At 43.6% G+C, this 5711-nt stretch overlaps 1 pseudogene; it reads right to left on the bottom strand.

Annotated features, from left to right (window-relative positions):
• Positions 1-4514: 4514 nt before the first annotated feature.
• On the bottom strand, positions 4515-4696 carry LOC126196662 (U2 spliceosomal RNA; annotated as a pseudogene).
• Between the last annotated feature and the right edge of the window lie 1015 nt (positions 4697-5711).

Genomic DNA, 5711 nt, shown 5'->3' on the forward strand with positions numbered 1-5711 from the left:
TCCTTATCTTATTAGTCCACCCCATTGTTGACGGTCTTCTGTAGCACTACATCTCAAATGCTTCGATTCTCTTCTGTTCCGGTTTTCCTACAGTTCCAGTCTACTACCATATGAGGTTGTGCTCAAAACGTACATTCTGAGAAATTTATTCTTCAAATTAAGACCTATATTTGATAACAGTCGACTTCTCTTGCTCAAGAATGACCTTTCTGCCAGAGCTAGCTGTTCTTTATGTCCTCCTTGTTCCGTCCATCATAGATTATTTTGCTGTCTAGATAGCGGAATTCCTCCTCTACTTCTTGATCCCCAGCTCTGATGTTACGTTTCTTGCTATTCTGATTTCTGCTACTTCTCATTACTTTCATCTTTCTTCGATTCACTCTCAGTCCATATTGTGTACTCGTTAGACTGTCGTTCCATTCAACAGACGCTGTAAATCTTCTTTACTTTCACCGAGGATAGTAATGTCATCAGCGAATCTTGTCGTTGATATCCTTTCACCCTAACTTTAAATCCTGATCTTGAACATTACCTTTATTTTCGTCATTGCTTTTTCTGTGTATAGTAGAGCGAAAGATTACCCCTGCCTTACACCCTTTTTAATCCGAACACCTCGTTCTTGGTCGTCCAGTCTTATTGTTCCCTCTTGGTTTTTGTACATTTTGTATGTTACCCGTCTTTCTCTATAGCTTACCCAAATTTTTCACATAATTTCGAACTACTTGAACCGCTTGACACTGTCTAATACATTTTCCAGTTCTATAAATCCAACGAAAGCCTCTCGGTTTTCTTTCAGTCTTCCTTCCATTATCAACCGAAGCATCAGAACTGCCTCTCTGGTACCTCTAACGCTCCTAAAGCCAAACTGATCGTCATTTAACAAACCCTCATTTTTCTCTTTCATTCTAATGCACATTATTGTTGTCAGCAACTTTGATGCGTTAGCTGTTAAGTTTACTGTGCGATAATCGTCAAAGTTGACAGCTCTTGCAGTCTTAGAAATTGTATGATGGTGTATTTCAGAAAGTCTGATGGTGTGTCTCAGGTCTCATACATTCTGCAAACCAATGTGAACAGACGTTTGGTGCCGTATCCCCCCTAATGATTTTATAAATTACAATAGTATTTTGTCTATCTGCGTTATATGATCTCAAGCTTTCTAAAGCTCATTTAAATTCAGTCAGTCAGGCAGCAGCAACCGGCCAAGCCGCAGCAGCAACAGGGGAGTAACCGATTTTCTGACATTTTACGAATGCTTAACCAGGAGCGAATTATAGAGGTTCATTTGTGTGCTTCGGTCATTTAGGTTTTGAATTTATGCGTGCTAATTTAATATTTAATAGACACAGTTCTCGCTTTTTCCTTTGTGTCGAAAGTAGCTGATTTCGAGACATTTTACACATTCCTAACCAGGAGCGAATTATTTAGTCTCACCTGTGTTCTTTGGTAATTTAGGTTTTGAATCTCCGCGTGTTAATCGATTTCATCAGACACAGTTCTTGCGTTTCCGTCGGTGTCTACAATAGCGTTTCGTAGAATCTGTCGATAGATGTTCGTTTGTCTGTGTAGTGTCCGTGTAGTGTGGTCTTTAATATAGATAGGGTCTGGGACTATGTGTGCAGATAACATCTGAGTTGGTGACACTTTTCTCTCAGCTCCAGGCTGTGTCTGTTTTGGTTACACAGCTTGAGACTGTAGTGGATGGGCATCACTGTTGTGGACTGGCCATGGGAATCCAATGAATCTCGAGCACGACCCACGATTCTGCTGATTAGTCCGCACCGATGGCCTGCCAAGTTAGTGCTTGCATCAGGATTGACCCCTCACTCGATTTCGAGTGGGGGGGGGGGGGGGGTCGCCTGGTTGGTAGCAGGCTGCGAAAGACTTCCCAAGGGCCTCACCATTTAGTCCGACAAACAGGTTCCCTCTGCTATCTGTGTTTGATAATGTCAGTTAACGAGACCCTGTCGCTTGTCCTGTTTCAGAGGAAAGCTCTCAGCCTGCAATATCCAGGCAGTCATGGAGGGGGAGGGGGGGGGGGGACCATTGGTAGCTGGGAACTCCAGTTTTAGGGGTGTTATGGGGCCTCTTGGGGACATGGCTGCCTAGGAGGGAAACAAAGACAATGTTCACTCCACGTGCATACTGGAGTCATTTCAGATGGGAACACGTCCTTGCAGATATCATGATGAGAACTAGGTGCAACCAACTGCAGGTGGCGGGTCAAATCGTTACCACTCATCTGTGTCGTTTTGGATCGGAAGAGATTCTCTTTGGTTTCGAGACGCTATCACAAGTGATAAAGGCTGCCTGTCTTGCTTGAGAGATGAAAGCAGAGCTCACTATTTGCAGCACAGTCGATTGGACCGATTTCGGACGTCTGGTACAGAGCTAAATGGAAGGTCTCAGTCAGAGCCTCAGACGGTTCTGCGAACATATAGGCTAGAGACTTATCGACTTGCGCTATAGGGTGATGCGGTTTGAGATTCCGATAAATAGGTTAGGAATCCATTAAACGCAGGAAGTGGCTATATGGGTAGTAGAGACTGTGCGGCGTTGACTGGACAATATTTTACGTTTGAGAGCCTCGTGATAACCCAGAAAGGGCTTCAGTCTCGAAGGGTGCACGTTAAATACAGGAAGAACATAGATCTAGGAACTACCGGTATCACAGTTGTAAACTGTCATAGCTGTCTTGGAAAAGAACCAGCACTTCAAGCAGTAATAGAAAGCACTGATGTCCAAATCGTTATAGCCACTAAAAGATGGCTAAAGCCAGAGATGACTTCAGCTGAAATTTTTGCGAAGAAAGCTAAGGTTAATGCAGTTGGCAGAGGCGTGTTTGTTGCTTTAAGAAGTAGTATTCTATGTAGAGAAATTGAAGCAGATATCCCTTGTGAGTTAGTATGGGTAGAAGTCATTTCTGCCACGTTTCGTTTTTGCAGGTTGCACACATTCGGACAAACATACATTCAGGGGCATCCCTGTTGTTATGCTAACTGATTTATTACCCTCTGGGGATATTCCAACCTTATGAGAAACCCTGTACCCCTCCCCTTCTCCCTTCCAATCTTACACTTCTCTGGAAAATCGTAATCGAAATCCCCCCCCCCCGCAAGCACACTTTGGATTCCTGTTAATTGATTATTAATTAAATTGATAAATTATCTTCTTCCCCTCTGAGAGATGCCTTAGTCCTGCCCTCCCTTCGCCAATTTCCTCTCTCCCATTCACACCAACTGAAATTTGCAGGAAACAGACTCATTCTCTGCTGGAGAACAAAGACCTTATGACACTGAATACAAATCAATGTCAATAATATACTGATGCATATTTTTTATTCAGGTTGTAGGAGACAGGGCTCCCCCTCTTGGGTAGAGCTCATGTCTGCCTTCACTTTCCGTGGCGTAATAGCGATAATCCTCACGGAATGGAATGAAGTGCGGTATTTTAGCCACTATTTTGGGTCGCCCACGTCGCCACGAACCTCAAAAACCACCCAGTGTAGCAATTACAGATCACAGTACGAAATACCACCAGCCACAGGTCAGATGTCGACCTCCTTTGATCTCGGAGTCCCTCAAGAAGAAGTGGCAGCATTCTGTTGATTGGGAAATTACAGCCTCGCTTCCTCTCTCTCTCTCTCTCTCTCTCTCTCTCTTAGCCAGCCGGTGTGGCCGAGCGGTTCTAGGCGCTTCAGCCTGGAACCGTGCGACCGCTACGGTCGCAGGTTCGAATCCTGCCTCGGGAATGGATGTGTGTGATGTCCTTAAGTTAGTTAGGTTTAAGTAGTTCTAAGTTCTAGGAGTCCCATAGTGCTCAGAGCCATTTGAAACATTTTGCACGTCTGCAGGCTTTCGTGGCCGTTGCCACTGAAGTTAAAATCTTCTGGGTTATTAGGTCGAGTCATATTTCCTCTAAAATAATCGACGTTTCGGCTAAGGGACGTGGTTTCTGCACCACCTCTTTGCTGATGGCTATTTCCTAAGCCACAGTGATGTGGTTAGTGTAACAGAATTCGCGATATGTCCACATTTATATAGCACTCGTAAAGTAACGGAGGGGAGTGCTTTAGCTATGATACATAAATTGAAAATCTTATTGTTAGTAAGAAACGCCACCCTTGTGTTTCGCCTTCCCCTCAGGGATGCCCATTTCAGCTACCTGACAAGTGGAATCCGACTGCAGGAAGAAAATTACTCACTATGCAAAAAGACCTTTATGATCAATTTAATTAATTAATCAATCAGTTTGATATTAATGACATGCTGCCTGACAGGTGGAAGCAATGGCGAGTGCACCACTGATATATTATTCGTGATTTGGAGCGATAATCAGCCGTTTTCCGTTGAAGCGAGACATTTTAACGATATCTCAATCTCACACCTATACAGCGAGTGATGACCATCCTAATAAAATCAGCTGTATTAAGGAATTTATGAAGTGGTATGTAGTATGAACCTGATATTTTCAACTCCTTTGTGCTGCTCCCTTAAGAGACTCCGTAGGTGGTGAAGCATTTGGTTACTTCGAAAACGACCAGGTATCCTGTGATATAGGTAGAGCATGCCCTTCGTACTCTGTGATGACCCAAAAAGGAGTTCAGTAATCTAGTCCTTTGATAACGGATGTATCAGACATTAAACTGATAAGAACAGACCTCTTTTTACCTGATGAAAGAATACTTACAGGAAATATACCCTATGTCATACTATTGTACAGGATTTTCACAACAAGTAACGATACTTTAGCGATGGGAAAATGCGTGTACACTTCGATTTCTTCGGCCTGTGAAAACAGCTCTTGTAAATGGGAGAAATCTACATTTCGTATGGATAATTTGAGGTGTATGTACAATAAAATCACTGTCTCGGATTGGGTAAAGTGGATTTGAGTTCATGTCGGTGGTTGAACTGCAGTTAGAACTATAGGTCCTGGCCACACCTGCTTGTCTCTCAATATCTGCAGCTAGTGCCTGACCAGAAGCTAATGCTTAGCAGCCATTTGAGGGAGAGCGGAGGCGTTTCCCAGGTGTCAAATATCAAAGCAGATGACTTCTACTTTGTAGTCGCTGGACTGTTCAGGCTTGAGGCACCCTCTGGATCGCTGAATAGCAAACTACTGCTCAGTATGCTTTTGGTTGACTTCATGATCGCCCGCATCTCGTGGTCGTGCGGTAGCGTTCTCGCTTCCCACGCCCGGGTTCCCGGGTTCGATTCCCGGCGGGGTCAGGGATTTTCTCTGCCTCGTGATGGCTGGGTGTTGTGTGCTGTCCTTAGGTTAGTTAGGTTTAAGCAGTTCTAAGTTCTAGGGGACTTATGACCACAGCAGTTGAGTCCCATAGTGCTCAGAGCCATTTGAACCATTTTTTTTTTTTTTTTTTTTTTGACTTCATGATCGCATCAGTTATGGACAATGTGTGGAGGAGCGTGGTTGTGTTCTGTTGTGACTGACAATTTGTAATTTTCCACAAACACAACTTTTATTGATATAAGTTCACGAAGTTTATGACAGAACAACATAACGAAAGGTAACAATAACGATGCCATTAAAAGTCTCCTATGTGAGGCAAACAAAAGTTCACTTTCAATTTTCCACAACTTTTCGTGGCAACACACACACACACACACACACACACACACACACACACACACACTAGTAACAGTCCAATTCAGAGACGAAGACGTAATCTTCAACGGTAGCAGTACACG

This window comes from Schistocerca nitens, chromosome 7, assembly GCF_023898315.1.
Source record: "Schistocerca nitens isolate TAMUIC-IGC-003100 chromosome 7, iqSchNite1.1, whole genome shotgun sequence".
In the NCBI taxonomy this organism is placed as follows: Eukaryota; Metazoa; Arthropoda; class Insecta; order Orthoptera; family Acrididae; genus Schistocerca; species Schistocerca nitens.